Raw genomic sequence first — 16,738 nt, 5'->3', positions numbered from 1 at the left:
CTTTATCAGTTTTGAACGAAGCACTTTTGTTCCCTTATTATTCTAAACACAGCAGCAAATAGTTAAAATTCAAGAATGAAAAGTTAATGAAATGAAACAAATATACAATTTACAATTTTTATGTCTATTTATTTGACCTTTTTGGTATAAGCATAGACAAAAAGAGGATTGACCTTTTGGAAGAAATTGACTGTTGTCCAGAGAGTTTAACATTATAGATAAACAAGATATGAGATTAACTAAAATGTTAAACAAAGGTTATACATTTTTTCTTGTTTGTATAAATAAAAACTTTAAAGATTCAGTTGCTCACATTCAGATCTCAAGTTCTACATAGGCCTACTTGGTAAATCTAAGGTATCATATAACTTTTTATTGTGTTCGTATGAAATAGTTGGCTTAATTTTATTTTAAGCTTAAAGTTGTCTGTCGTCGATAAAATTTATGTATAAACAATAGTATATCTGTTTTTTTTTTAAAGGGAAAGAATTGTACTTGTTCTAAGTAGTTTGTGTTTCTACATTTGTTCTGATATGCTGTTATTAAATAACCACATAACATAACAACATATGCTTTATTACATATCAAAACTTTCTACCGAAGAAGTCCAAAGTATATTAGGCCTACAACTAAAAGTTTAATGAGATGCTAATGCTAAAGGTCATGTAATTGAGTCAGCAGTCAGAGTCAGAAGCTACTGAACTCCAGTCGTTTTCTATATACTACAATATTACCATATTATATTCCCATTTTTAATTTGTTTCATAATATAAATCAATACCCCTTTTTCATTTGACAGTCTAAAGAAGAGATATAAATTAGTGAACGCATGTACATCTCATTTCTGTTTAAGCATGTGGTTGTGAGTGGCCGGTCAAAGGTTATATTGAATATGTCGATGTAGACCAACTTATCTTTAGTTATATCGCAGGGCGTCATTTCAATGACCCGTGACCATAAAGCAAAATTTATCTTTGCAATTCTAAGCACTTATTTACTTATTTTGTTTTTAAATTTATGATTTTATTGGATTAGAAATGAAAGAGATCTCAACAGATTTATTCTGGGCCTATTATGTTACCCCAATTGTTGGGTAGAGGTAGTCGCCACTGTGGCATTGGTAACGAATGAAATAGTCTACTAATTTTTTTTATTTTTTTTTCTACAACGCTTGTAAGTCTTGTAATATACTAGGACACGTTTTTTTTTCTCCCACTACCCATTATTGGATAAAGTTGAAACTTATAGTGGTAATTTATTAATTTTGCTTAATATATAAAAAGGGAAATAAATCTTGCATTACTAAGAGAAATTGTACAAATCTAGCTGTTTGTTCCCTTATAGAAGCTTTCTTTTAAAAGTATTTTTCTATTTGGAATAATTAAAAAGTTTTGTCTCTTCAAGCATTGTTTTGTTTAAAGTAAAGCTGTATTCTTTTTTACTACCAGCAAATGATCATGCTTATTATCACTGTTATCATTCTTATGTTAAGTAGAAGGCTGGATTGTAGTGATAGAAATAAGAGGCTATCAATAAATATATAAAACTAATTAAATCTAATTTCTTTCCAGTGTTCATAAAGCTCTGTAGAATGAAGTATCTGGTACTGATTGTTTGTTCGGCTCTCTTAGCTTCCTACATTAAGGCTTCGGAAAGTGACGATCTTTTTTCAGTGGATTCTGGAGAAGATTCTAGTCCAGAGGAGACAGTACGTATGATGGTATTGTGACATATTGTGCAGTGCACATCCTGTAATGTAGTGCGAGCTAAGGTTAATAGATGTGTTTGCTGTTTTTTTTTTGAGATTTGCAAAGTGTGAATATTAGTTTATTCTTGTATTTTCATTTTCCCTTCCATATTCTTTCTTTCTCTCTGTTACTCCCTGTTATTTCCCTGTTTCGATTCACTCCCATGTTCTTTTTTCTGTTCGCACTTTTTTTTATTATCTCATATTCCATATAAAAATTAAAATATTTTTTGTGTATTGTGATTTACAGATCAAAGAACTGATTTTACTCAAAGTTCTTGTAAGTAATGTATTCTTATTGAAAAAGCAAACACGTTTTCTACTTTAACATTTGATAATATACAATGTCATGATTGCAGCATAGTCAGTGCAAAAATTAATAAAATATGGATTTTTTTATGTTTTCATTTAAAGTTCCCTTTTGTATTTAACTTTTCATTAATAGGTACCATATACTAATTATACAATTTAATGAGAGAAATGCACAGGAGTGGCGAAACTGTAACATAATGATATTTTATGTACATTTGCACACTAGCGCGTCAGTGCAACACCGCTTGTGTTTACGTAATAAATGGAGTTCGTAAAATGTCTTCCCTCTTAAACACTAGTTTGTTATTTGTGTAGCACGAATATTCTACATGGTGTCAGAAGTGGGATTTCGAATCTAGGGACTTTTAGGGTAATCCGTACAAAGCAACTTATTACGATAAAATGCTATGACAACCTTAATGTAATTATTTCATTTCCATGTTTGATCACACTGTAATTATTTTATTTTAAATTGTGACTATTTGTTTTGTACCTTTTACTAATAAAAAAATACATATTCGAAAAAAAAAAGAACTTTTAGGGCTTCCAGGTTTGAAAGCGTAGCGCTTAACCACTCAGCCACTGCGCCCTCTCTTGAGGGGATGAAAAACGTTGGTCACGAAACTTACTGCGAAGTTGATAGAGCGGCGCTCTAATACGTGAATGTCGTGGGTTTGATTCCTATGTTGGACAATTTTCTTTTCAATAACGATCCCATCCGATGGAAGAGCCAATATGATACATTCTCAACCGATCCGATCTAATTCGATCCAATTTGTTCCGGTTTTATTTAAACATAAAGTATGAATTGATTTAACAAAAAGAAAGATAGAAACAAAAAAAAAAAAATACTTGTTTTCGTATGATAATTCTGTGTAATAGGTCATCTATTTTTTTTTTTTTTCATTTTAGGAGAAGATTTTTGTAACAAAAGAGATGGAAGTGAGGGGGAGACAAATATTTGTCTTTTTATTGCGAACAAATATGAACGAAATCCAAGAGCTATAACAAGCATTTCATTTTGAGTTGGAGATTTTTTTTTTAATGAAATAATTCGAGATTACATTTTAGCATCTTACATTCATACCAATTTAGAGATTTGATTATTTGTGTGTAAGTAGTGAATAATTTTGTCTGCGTGAGTGCTACGAAATATGTAGGTCCCGAGGTTTAATGCCTTTTTCTTAAATCTTTTGACTCTAAGACATTTTTTATTTGTATTAAGCAGTGATTGCGTTAATATGTTTCATTTCACAGGCTGAAGCTGCAAAACTTCAACAGGCCAAAGTAAGTAGCATTTGTTAAAACACCGGCAGGGGATATTCGCAATTATTACTTTCCAAATTAAATACATATGAATTATCCCAAAAAACTGACACATTGAAATACTCGTAACTAAATCTATTTCTGTAAAATGAAATATTTTGTTATCGATTTCTCTTCTTTCAGATTAGCCTGGGCTTAATGAATGACTAGAATATACAATTTAAAAAAAATGGAAGATTCGATGTATAGTTTCTTTTTTTTTTCAGCCTCATAGATTATAAAGAGGGGGTGCGATGGTTGAGTGGCTAAGCTCTTGGCTTTCCAAACCTGGGGTTCTGGGTGAAGACTGGAATTTAAAATTTCGGGATTTTTAGAGCGCCCATGAGTCCAAACAACTCTAATGGGTAATGGAAGGTAAAGGTGGTTGGTCGTTGTGCTGGCCACATGACACTCTGCTCGTGAACATTTGGCCAAAAAAAAACAACAACAGATGACCTTAACATGAAAGGGAAACTTTACTTACAATTTATGTCGGTCATAGGTGGGACCTTGTATGCAAGTAATATAATTCATGTCTTTTAATTTTTGGTAGTCAACAATGCCTTAAACTAGAATTGTGGTCACAACGTATTCTATTATTGCGATATTAACTATTTATACATACCCTGCCAGCCTCGTTTTATGAGACTTCTATAACATTATAACTTATAATGCCAGGCTAACAAGTGTATGTATTCTTTCCTTAGTGACCTGTGGGGGGGGGGGGGCTATTCGTGTTAAACTGACAGGCTGGACCAATAGATTTGTAGATAGTATGATTTATTAGATCGTATGGTTGTTAATAGTATTCAATGAATAATGTGTTAGGAACATATAGTTCTAGGATCTACACAAAGGATTGTAGTTTATTGATAACATTAGCTGCTGTTTATTGCGTAGCAATGATCAATTACTATTATAGTTTGTTTTTTTGAGAATCGGAGTTCGTCTATCCTTTGGTAGATAGAGACATCGACAAGGTTTTAAATATTTTAGTATATTTTGAGTTGTAACTAAGAGTAGGATTTAGAGATGTAAAGTGAAGACCAATGGACTACAATTCAGTTCAATTCAGTTCATGCATCATGAATATAAGATTATATAAGTTAAGCTAATTTTTAAATAATTATTTGTTTAAATAACTTCTACAGGCTAATGCTGGTGGCGCCAACACATCTGCCAGATAAAGTAAGTTTATTAATTTTTTATGATATCTTGTGTAGTTATTTAAGCAAGTCTCTAGCATTATACACTGTTTATAGGTACTATATAAATGAAGTAAACATTTATAAATTTATCTAAATTTGGATTTTATTAGTAGCCTAATATAGGTATATAATTAAAAAAAAAATAACAAGCAAAATATTTTTAAAAATCCTTTTTTAATAAAGCTTTTAGGAATAATTCCGTTCTAACAACTGTTTCTCTCAATAATGTAGAAGTTATTTCTCTATTCGATATCAAGCAAAATAATTAATAACCAATGCATCGATTCATGTTTTGTTAGGTACAATAGATGAATACTGAAGGATTAATTTCCTTTATTGGTACCAATCAAAATGACTATTTCCCACTAATTAGTTAAATAGTTGGTTAATTTTTTAAATTTGATTCATGTCTTATGTCAATATATATTTGTTTCAGCTTGATCCGAGGATGAGTGTGAAAGAAATAGCGTGTACAAACTTTGCACTACACAGACAGACAGAAATGTTTGATAGAAGCTTTGTAAAAAGACATACATTCTTAAATATAAAGTTTAACATACATACATTCATGGACCAAGATGAAATAAAAACAACAAAGAAAAAAATATGGAAATATGTTATGTGATGGTCATTAAAAGAAAAAATACCCAGAGTGTCATTTCTAAATACCAAGTTAACAAATGTTTACTTTCATGTCTCTTTGTGAAGCAGAATGACACTACTTCTAAAGTATTGTATTTGTAACTTTTAAATCTTTCAGGTTTTGCTTGCATTGTATTCTCATATTTTTTTCTTTTTTTTTTATTACAGATATGAAAAAAAAATATTTACAGCTAATTAAAGAAGAAGAATCAAACCCAATGAAAATTATGATTGAATAAACTATTATGTTAAACTACTAAAGGCTCTATCGTCTCATTCTCGCAACTACATCCACATCCACATATTTGTTTTATAACACAATTATTTAGTAATTACCGCATTTCTATTTTATCATTTAATAATATTATTACAACAATAATAACGACTATGAACTTCAGGGGCGTAGCTAGAAATTTTCCATCGTTTGGGGTCCCGGAGGGCTTGACCTCTTTGGTCTCCAAAGGGGCCTCCCCTGCATTTTGCTTAATATTCAATGCCTAGTGTAGATAACATATTTGTTTAAGGTATCGGCTTGATCGGAGAATGTGAGAGGGCGAAGTAGCGTTAACAATTATATAAGGGGACTAAACTCAACAATTTTAGCCACTGCTGTGAATACTGAAGTATTAGTTTCCCTTTTTGCTTTCAAACAAAATAATGAATGACAAGTAATTAATTGTTTAATTAGTTTTTAAAAAAAATATTATTGATTCATGTCTTTTCCATGACAGTGTATAATTTTGCGAAGTTTCAGCTTGATCCGAGAATGGGTGTGTGAGAAATGACGTGTACACACTTTTTACCAGACAGACAGACAGATAAGCTTTGTAAAAAAAAAAAGTCAATCAAGCCACTTTGTCCAAGGCGTCGAACTGCGATCAAAAAGTGTAAAGGCAAGACACAGCTGTTTCAAAGGTTACTGCTACTATGTAAGTTGAAAGCGCCTATGATCCTCTCCGTATATTAATCCGCACGTTTTATTCCCGTACGGTTAAACTTTGCCGCTTGAGAACGGACTAGCTCTTCTGCACAGCCGAACACAACGTCAGTCGTACGTTTCTATGCTATGGCGTTCAGATCTTAAACATTACAGTGTCTGGCAATTGAAACATAACCGTAGGTATACATTACATATCAAAGTCACATAAACTGTAACTAAAGTCAAACAACGAACATAAATCTTCCTCCTGGCTATGACGTCTATTTCATCAGGTTCTTAGTATATCCGGATGGCGCATATTGAGGCAGGTGTTTACGTTGAATGTGTTAAACAAAATTCAGGGCATTGGAGCGACACAGCTTTGATATTGACAAGCGCCAATAGTCGACCGTCAATCTGTCGTATTAATCAAGGATCGACGTGTTATGATATCAAACATTTTTTTTTTATAACTAATGAACGATAGCGGATTTTCATCAGGCCATCAAAAGAAAAAAAAATTAAATCTCATTTGTCATACGACTAATTAAAATGTCTTGATAATTTAATTTCCTTTCAGATAAAAAAAAAGACACAAAAAAAGCACTGAGAAACCTTGGAAAGTTTTCTGTATACATTTTTCCACAACTTATTCTATTTTCATAACAAATAATATGTTGGACAAGAAAATGATATTTAAAAAGAAAATAGAAATACTTCTTTATACAACTTATAATAAAGCTCAGCATAAAGGCCTAATAATGCCAAGTGCAACTTACAGAGCAGGACGTCAGATTTTTATTAATTATTCTTTTTTTTTCTTATAGAACGATTATTCTGCATAGTTGTAGATTACATTGAAAAAGAGGCATATTGGGTCATTGATACTGAATGCCCATTAGCAGAAGGTGCGCGAACGTGACAGTCCTTTCAAGAACGCGATAGTCCTTTCAAAACCGACATTGGGTGTAGCTCTAGACTTAGCTCAAAAAGCCAAATTAAAATGTATTTAATTGTATACTTTCAAAAACTATAAAAATCAAAATAGAGTTTTCCTCTTATGGCCAACAAGCTGGTAATATTTTCCAACATTTTATATCAACTATAAAATTCATAGGAAAGGTAGAAAGTCTAAAAAAATAGCTAACTCTTTTGGTGTATGCGGTGTACAAAGTAAAGGAAGTGTTTGAAAAGCTATTTTTTTTTAAATACAATTATCTTTTTCCACTTTTTAATCCTGCCTACTTAAAAGCTCTTCCGTAGTGTCACTGCTTATTTGGCAACATTGAAGTTCAATTAACCGACAATCATTAATTAGTTTTTTGTGAGAAAACATAATATATATTATTATTTCGATATTTCAATGTTGTTTTGTTTTTACATTAATTAGCAATTGATGCAATAATTTTTGCGTGATTTCAAAATATTAAACTTTTGAACATTGGAAGAATACCTTGTTATTGAATTGAACAGTTTTAATTTATAGTTAGAAAGAAGGTAGCATTCATAACAATATCGAATAAAGCATACATGTTAAACACGGCGTTCGGGGGCCGCATGCGGCCCGCGACCACCTTGCATGCGGCCCGCTTGGCCACCTAAAAATTTATCAAAATAATGTTAAACTATTACGCTGGAAATAAAAGATGACAAGCTACTTGTATTGAAAAATAGTATTTGTTAAACTGAACAACGAGATTGAGTCTGCAATGAAAGCAAGCTACATTTGTCAAACTTAATTGCAATGAAAGCAAGCTACATTTGTCAAACTTAATTGCAAGCAAATCATTTAGTGAATGTGATTTTATGAAGGAGTGTGTCGTTAAAGCTGCCGAAGTAATTTGTCCAGAAAAGGTGAAATCATTCAAAGTAATAGCGTTAGCTAGGAACACTGTGGCAGATAGAATAAATGACATGTCAATCAGCTGGCGTGAACAATTAAAGAACAAAATAGATTTTGAATTATTTTCAGTGGCTCTCGATGAGTCAACTGATGTAACTGGTGTAGCACAGTTGGCTTTACTCATAAGGACCTGTGACAGGAATTTTGAAATACATGAGGAGCTAATTGTTCTATGAATAACGCCACAACAAGCGAGGATGATTTTGAGAAATAACAGGAAGTGATATTGCAGTACAGTTTACCTTCGGTAAAGCTAGCTAGTCTAACAACGAAAGGCGCACTAACCATTATGAAATGGTTTTGATGCAAAGCTACTTACAAAAATAAGAGAGACTAAATGCTAACATTTAATTTGCTAATTTTCAGTGCATCATTCAACAAGAAAGATAACACACAAAGCAATTACAATTCCAACATGTCATAAGACTGGTTTCAGTCATTATCAATTTTATTCGTGCCAGTGGCTTAAAGCATCGCCAATTTTCAATGTTTCTGAATGACTCTGGACACGAAATGTGCTGGCTCTCCTGTCATAAAGAATTGAAGAAATTTGTTGTACTGCGTGAAGAAATTGTATTGTTTCTGAACATGAAAGGTGAACCTGTTGAACATTTCCATACTGACGAATGGGTTCAGGATTTGTGGATTTGCAATTGATCTCACTGCCACTGGTCACCTACTAGACTTGAATTTGAAACTTCAAAGTAAAGACTAAATTGTCACAACTGCGTGTGATGATGTAAAGTGCTTTCAAGCAAAATTACGACAGTGGATAAACCAAATATGAAGAGTAAATCTTGTTCACTTCTCAATGTGTCAGGAACTAAATAGATTAAATATGGCTACAACATTTGGTAACTATATCTTACACCTGAAATCGTTAGTAGATGCTTCCACTGGCCGTTTTCATGACTTCGTTTCATACGAGCAAGAATTTTCGTTGTTTTTATCTCCATTTTCATTTGCTTCTGAAAAAGCTGCTGGTAAGGTGCAACTAGAGCTGATAGAATAGCAGTTAGAAGTGGCTGCACCAAAATTTAGTTATTTACCTAAACGTTACATTGAATTGCGGAAATTTGCTGCCCGAATTCTAGCTATTTTTGCAAGCACTGATCTCTGTGAGCAGTTCTTTTCTAGAATGAAAGCTACAAATCACCTCAACGTTCGAGATTATCTGATCAAAATTTGTCGTCAGTGATGTTAGTGTCAGTGGCAAACAAACTTCCACCCGATATTAATAAACTTGTATCCCAGAAAGATGTCAAGCATCAGGACAAAGAAAAAATGCGCAATCATAGTAATTTTTAATTACCAAATAGTACTACAAATTTACCTAAGGGACAGGTATGCCATTAACTATTGTATTCTATTGTATTGTTTCTAATTTACATAAAATTAGTAAGCTGTTTTGCAACTGATTTTTGGCTGCGGCCCCTCAGCCATAGTAAGTTTTTTTATGCGGCCCATTAACCTTAACGAGTTTGACATGCCTGGATTAAAGTAAACAAGGTGACTACAAAAACGTAGGTGTACTTATAAATGGTGCATTAAATTGTGGGATTCATCCGCTAGGAAAACTGCCTTTCTTCGTACTGCTGTTTTCAAAGCTTAAAATGAAAAAGATTGTTTTTGAATCAATGAACCGTGTCTACTGGATGAGTGATTTAGTCAAAAGAAAAAAATGTAACTCCTACGGAACAAAATTTCTTTGAGATTGAGAAAAACAAAAAATAATATTCTCTTTCAGTTATACATACGCTAACAAACACACAAAAAACGAACACATAGAAAAAGACATACACACCAATGTATTGAAACATTCTATTGATATAATTATTTCATTGGTCAAAGGAAGGCAAAACTGACTCTAATAAATGCAGTAAGTCTATACGGCTATCTTTACGTAAGAAACTATTGAAAGTAAAATGTACAATATATAAATAAATAAATATATATATATATATATTGTGATTTGTTGAACAAGTTAAAGGTAAATAGAGAAAATTTGATTGGATTCATTTGTATAATTTTATTATAAATAAAAAAAGAAGAAACAACTAAAAAGTAACCATTTTATAATAGGCAGTTCTAAAGATTTGGATTTCTATTTTTCACCCCAGAATTGGACACAACAAATTGAGGCAACACATGATCTAGAAGCTAAAAATTGGGAAAAGTGAAATTTGAAAAGTGACGCCAGACAACTCCGATCATGTCCTTGAAATTAACAGTCTCCACCGAAATTGAACAAGACACTGGTCCCAAATCGCTACAGGGAGAGCTGCCTGGCAAAGAATCTACAGCACAGTACATTTCAGATATTGGACTAGTCATATAAATCTTCCAACATAAAAATCAGTACGAAGAAGATTCCGTATAGACATATAATACAGACGATGAAAGTGTCTGTAATAGGAGAACTTTATTACATATAAAGGTCTTAGGGTTAGCCAAGAGAGACTCCAGGCCAGGGATGTATTGATACGACTACACTCTTACATTTTACTGTGGATTAATTAATTTGCTGGACTCTGTATTCGAAAAGGTAAACACAGCCTTAGACTTACTTAGACTTAGGTCCGCCGCGTCGTTCGGTGCATTGGGTGGCAAGCTGTCTCCATAATGATCTATCACTGGCAATGTCTGAAGCCTCTTCTCACTAACTGTCCACTGTTATGAGGTCCTCAATGAAAGTATGGCTCCAGGTAATAAGAGGACGTCCCTGTTTTCTCTGTTTCCTCGTATTGGCCTCCATGTCATCGCAACTTTTGGTGTGTGTGGTTCATTTTGTCGGAGAACATGTCCCGCAAACCTCACGCTACGCTCTGTCACAACACTAAGTGTTCAACTCCCAGTTCGCCATAGGATTTCCTTGTTTGAGACCTGATCTGTGTAACTGACACCCGAAATTCGTCTCAGCTATTTTTGTTGAGCCACATTTAGTCTGTTCTCAATTTGGACAGACGACTTCCATGTCTCATATGCATATGTTGCTGTTGGGATGACGATTGTGTTGAGAAGGTGTATTTTGTCTCGAGCCCAATGGCTTGGCTTGTCCAAATAGGCTGCAGCCTTTGGAAATTGTTCCCTGCCTTTCCTATTCGGCACGCTACATCATGGTAGGCATCCCCATCGTTGGTTATGATGCTGCCAATGTATGTGAAGTTGTCCAACTCTTCAAGCTTTGACTCGCCAGGTCTGACGGGGGCACCTTAAGCCGGTCTTAATCCCGGGTAAAAAAGGAGGAGGGTTTGGCGTGGGACAAGTGACCCTACCCTGTAAATCCACAATTGCTATAGAAACGGGAAACTTGACTTATTCACTGTCTAAAATTGAAGATTAAAAGTAAAGTTCCCCTTTCAGATCTTTTTATATATGGGACGGATGAGGTAAAGGTCATTTGTTTCTGTCGCCTAAGGTTAACGAGGGTTTCATGTGGCCAGCACAACGACTAATCGCTTTTAATTTTTTCAACTAATGTTAAGTACTCATTAGAGCTTAGTGGACTCAGATCCCAAAAGTAGAAATCCCAATCTTCACCAGGATGCAAACCCTGGTTCAGAATCAAAGCGCTTTACCACTCTACCAAAGAGCCTCCTAAAATTAACAATTACTTAGATATATGTACCGGAATGTCCTATAATTATACGGATGGCTTGAGATTCTAAGCAAGCAACAACCAGACATTCAACTAAGTATGCTGGTATGATAGGCTCAGAGATTAACAAGGGAAATATCAACGCTTTGAAACTGAATGTCAAAGTAAAGAGAACGACTACATTAGCAGATCAAAAGATCAATTTTAAGTGTAAAAACACAACTAGACATTATATATACAATACAAGCATAGTGTGACCAAAAATAGGAAAGCCGAAACTGCTGAATAAAGCCAAATTTATTTAAACTACTAATGCCATACAACTATAGTTTGAAATTTGAATTGTTAATAGCTTTTGTACGGTTTGGTGTAAATGGCTGCTTATAGGAGTCATTTTAAATGATTTATTTACGATAAGCATGATCTAAAAATTGAAATTAAAAAAACATAATAATAAAAGATGTTAATTCAATGTCATGCTAAGTTTTTCTTTTCCGTAATATCTGCTCTCATCTTCACATGTTATAGTGTTATAGTCAAAACCGTAAAAAGTTAATTAAGTGACTCTGTAAGTTGTGTAGATACTAGATAATATTACTAGTTGGTACTGTGTTACCTGTTGTTAAACAAACAAAATAAGCTGAACTGCTCCTAGTACACTGCTCTTTTCACAAATCATACTATAACACAGTCTGGGTGTCTGGTAGAGCTCTTGTATTTCTCCCACTCCCCATTGTCGCGCCAAATCGAAATAGTTTTGCACAATTATTCATTAATCTCCAATTTTGAGATCAAGTTGAAACTTAGCATGATTATTTATCGATTCTATCAAATCATGAATGAATAAACAAAATAAGATTACAAAGAGAGTTTGTGTTGTCACCGAAACTCAGAGGCGGCCCCAATCGAATTCACCAAATGAACCAGGAATATTCAAGCCATAGTCTTGTAAGGATCTTTGAAAGTAATAACAATCATAAAAAGGATTGAGCACTAAAATAATAATAATATAAAGAGTTATATTTTTATTTTTTAATATTTTTTCAAATTACATGTAGTTGTATTTTATATATTCGTTTAGTGAAGTCATCCTTTCAGACCTAGTGATCTCTGAGCAGAGGATGTAAAGGGCATATATTTCTATCACCCACGGTTAAAGAGAGAGTCGTGTGGCCAGCACAACGACCAACCACCTCTACTTTCCCCCAACTAATGTCAGTTACCATTTAGTGGCAACGAGCTATTGGTCTTAATTGTCCATAGGGTGTGACGTGGCAGGTCAGCGTTGAGGACTTCTATAACGAAGGGTCTCGAGCAAAGTGCAGGACTGGCGAAAACCTACTATCAATACGTTACGCTTGGGCAGTTTTTCTGTTACTTTTTTTTTTTTTTGGTGTTTTTTTTTTTTTTTGCTTTGCAGTGATGTCGCTTCGAAAAGTCCATGGTTTATGAACTGTTGTGAACTGCCCACTGCTTTGCTATATTTAATTCATCGTCTTATCTCATTTCAATATCTAACCTAGTTCTGCCTTTATGTATGTAATATTTATGTTTTGTCCTTAATACATAGTGTTCTATATGTTGTATGGACATTGGTAAACAAAGGGCTTCTATTATGTTTGTTGTATCGGCTATAGTTTACGAAAGAATAACGACATGACAGCAGCCACTGAGCGAGGACCACGTGACGAACCACAAAGAGCGTAGCCACAATTAGCCAGCCATCTATTCGAAGTACTTTAGTAATGCTAACAACGTTCCACGATCGTAGCATTTCATGACGAAATATGACTTATGGGACCAAAGACTGAATGAATATTGGGCTCTCAGACTATCATACTGATGGAAATGGCGGGAGCACAATAATGAATTATTCATGAATTAGCGATCGTCTAGTCAGTCTACATCAGGGGTTCTCAGCCTGTGGCTCGCGACCCACTTGGGGGTCGATTGACGATTTGCCAGGGTTCGCCTAAGACCATCGAAAATATGGATTGTTATTTGTCTATTCTTCATTTGCTGTATGTGTGTGGTTGGCGGGGGTCGTGGCAGAGTGGGGGATTGTATAAAGGGGTCGCCGAGCTTAAAAGGTTGAGAACCGCTGGTCTACATAGATGGCCCAGACAAAATTGGCATCTGTCCGAATGTACTTTAGTTCTATTTTATTTAAGGCGCTAATAGTTGCAGTTATAGCATCTTGTTTTGTTATAAACAACATTGTTAAAACTGGTCATTCTCTCTCTCTCTCTCTCTATCTATCTATCTATCTATCTATCTATCTATCTATCTATCTATCTATCTATCTATCTATCTATCTATCTATCTATCTTTCTATCTATCTATCTATCTATCTATCTATCTATCTATCTATCTATCTATCTATCTATCTATCTATCTATCTATCTATCTATGGAGAAATATCTAGTTATATAGCTATCTAGCTATAAAGTTATCTATGTATCACAACTTAACCTGTCCCTTTGTTAAACCGTTGGGGCACCACACATGATCTGTCGACCATCTTTTTCATTCCTTTTTCAATCTATCTATGGATCGCATTATTCAACGTTCTCCTACTCTTCTCTCTCTCTCTCTCTCTCTCACTCACTCTCTCACTCTCTCTCTCCATGTCTCTATCTGTAAAAGATAATAAATTCTGCAGTCAATTTAATGAAGGTAGAAGATTATATTTGCAGATTCTTTTTGCGTTTATTGACTTACTTGACTTATTCCTGTAAACCCCAAGGGAGTGCATAGGGCCACAACCACACTAATCAACTGAACTCTGTTCTGAGCAGCTTTCTTTCATGTTACTTTCAGTATCCTCACCCTCTGATGACCGCCCTTTTCCAGACGTGATTGGGCCTGCCTACTTCCCTCGCTCCTGATTTTTCAATTATTGATAATAAATTTTCCTCCGATGAAAATAGCAACTTAATTACGCATTTTTAAAAAAAATTCTTTTATATTGAGCCATAGAGCGATTTCTTGATTGGAAAAGAATAATATTCTCAAATACTAATATTTATTATACATTTGTGTTCGTTTAAAATAGTGTATGTACAAAATAATAACTTTAGAAAACAAAAGAGAAACTTTTTGTTTATAAGCCCATACATCGTTAACTGTATATTCATAGTTATGAAATTTATGAATGTGTGGCTAAGTGGCTTAAACATGTCAAAGGGGGGTGAGGGCGCTCAAGCTTGAATTTCGATTCTAGCTAATTTGTGTTGACAGTACGGAAACCTTCTCCTAGATACCTCTGCCCCACAGGTCCACAAAAGAGGCTGACCCAGAGCGCACTCTGTCTCTTTCTCTATCTCTCTTTCTCTCGACGTTGACGACAAATGGTATGATTATGATGAAGTCATGGAAAAAAGAAATGATTGCACCTAATAAAAGAAGCCACGCAACATTGTGCAATCATTTTGACCCAGATAGTACACACCAGATAATTCATTCACCTTAGGATTACCGACCATAAGATCGGACCAAAGAACTCTATTTAGGGCAGACATTTCAAAGTGACCCCACCTCATTCCACTGACAGTTTTATCAGCGGCAAAGATTTAGGACTGAGCCACAGATATTTTGCTGAACGTAATCGCTTCCACGTCCAGTCTGCTTCACTTGACAGAGTAATAAAATGTGGTTCACTCTTTTGTTCGTCACAGTTTACAGCTCAAAGGAGTGTTACTTGCTCGAGCAGGGTGGGGGGTTAGATCGTAATCACAAGACTGGGGGAGGGAGCACAGCTGATAACGGCTGAAGTAGAAGAACCAAAAACAAAACTGTTAGTACAAGTTCTCAGTGTGTTGTCCAATGGTATTGTTGAAAGTTACACACTGGATAACGAAATAAGACCTAACCATTTAATCAATGATACGTGTGATACCATACAACTGATCGATCTTTCACATAGAACAGACTTAGGCTTGGATGGGATACATTTGACTGCTCAGACAGTAAGTTGTGATTACTAAATTGTTAGTATATTACGAATGTCTTTAAAATTCATTGAACGATGTCCACATTTAGCGACGGGTAGTTGTGATATCTTATAGATGTATTTATACTCCCTGTTACAATAGGACATTGACCAAAATAAACAGGTTATCATGAAAGATAGCATGCATCCTTTTAAAATATCTAGGCAGACCATAATTAATACAGCTTATTGCATTTGTATGTGCTGTATGTGTGGTTACGTGCGTGTATTTTTGTACACGCGTGCTAACGTGTGTGTGCACGCGACACACACACACACACATATGTTTTTTTTTTCATGTGTTTGTTTATTTATATTTAAACGTTATTCAAAGTAACTAGCTACATTACTACACCGTTCTGGACTAGCGTCTCGAAGGTCCCGGTTTCGAACTTTTCCACCGCCATCCAATGCGGGAGGTTTGGGCAAATATATATTGGGCTAATATATATTGGGCTAATATATATTGGGCTAATATATATTGGGCTAATATATATTGGGCTAATATATATTGGGCTAATATATATTGGGCTAATATATATTGGGCTAATATATATTGGGCTAATATATATTGGGCTAATATATATTGGGCTAATATATATTGGGCTAATATATATTGGGCTAATATATATTGGGCTAATATATATTGGGCTAATATATATTGGGCTAATATATATTGGGCTAATATATATTGGGCTAATATATAATTCTTTTCAATTCTAAAGGAACATCCGATGCATCTAAAAACAAAGTGCCCTAATGTAATTGTTTTTTTTTTACGGTCTTCTTTAAGTACCTTGAAAATGAGAATGTGCACTTCTTTGACCTAAAAGGAGGAACTTACATGTGTGCCTATCTATTAGGATTTTCTCTGGGCAATGAAAGAAAGTTCAGTCTTTGTTCTTTTATTAGCACTGCGTTATGATTAATAGTTTACTTTACTTTCATGTACAGCTATATAGTTCCAAATACTTTTACACAGTTTTCACACTTAATAGGTTTTATAACCCTTTAAACGTGACATTCAACTGCTCGTTTTGGTACAAAAGACATAATACATCGTTGTAAAAAAATATAATTATATTGACATTGTAGTAAATGATTAAATTTTGA

At 34.2% G+C, this 16,738-nt stretch overlaps 1 protein-coding gene and 1 long non-coding RNA gene across 3 annotated transcripts in view; both read left to right on the top strand.

The window, feature by feature from the left end:
* Positions 1–321: 321 nt before the first annotated feature.
* LOC106051932 (uncharacterized) lies at positions 322–5,431 on the top strand. 2 transcript variants are annotated; one of them, XR_001214952.2, is made up of 6 exons: positions 322–357; positions 1,572–1,708; positions 1,998–2,027; positions 3,317–3,346; positions 4,516–4,552; positions 5,383–5,431. It is a non-coding gene; the product is annotated as an uncharacterized LOC106051932 (long non-coding RNA). The 2 variants fall into 2 exon arrangements; XR_008774579.1 differs by lacking the exon at positions 5,383–5,431 and adding an exon at positions 5,009–5,328.
* Positions 5,432–15,361: 9,930 nt separating this feature from the next.
* Positions 15,362–16,738, top strand: part of LOC106077967 (ATP-dependent translocase ABCB1-like) — a 42,263-nt gene continuing 40,886 nt past the window's right edge. Inside the window, exon 1 of the mRNA XM_056010635.1 lies at positions 15,362–15,602. The gene's annotated coding sequence lies outside the window, so the exon portion shown is untranslated. The remainder of the gene's footprint in view (positions 15,603–16,738) is intronic.

This window comes from Biomphalaria glabrata, chromosome 14, assembly GCF_947242115.1.
Source record: "Biomphalaria glabrata chromosome 14, xgBioGlab47.1, whole genome shotgun sequence".
NCBI lineage: Eukaryota > Metazoa > Mollusca > Gastropoda > Planorbidae > Biomphalaria > Biomphalaria glabrata.
Note: the sequence above shows the minus strand (reverse complement) of the source record. Positions and strands in the feature narration are given on the sequence as shown.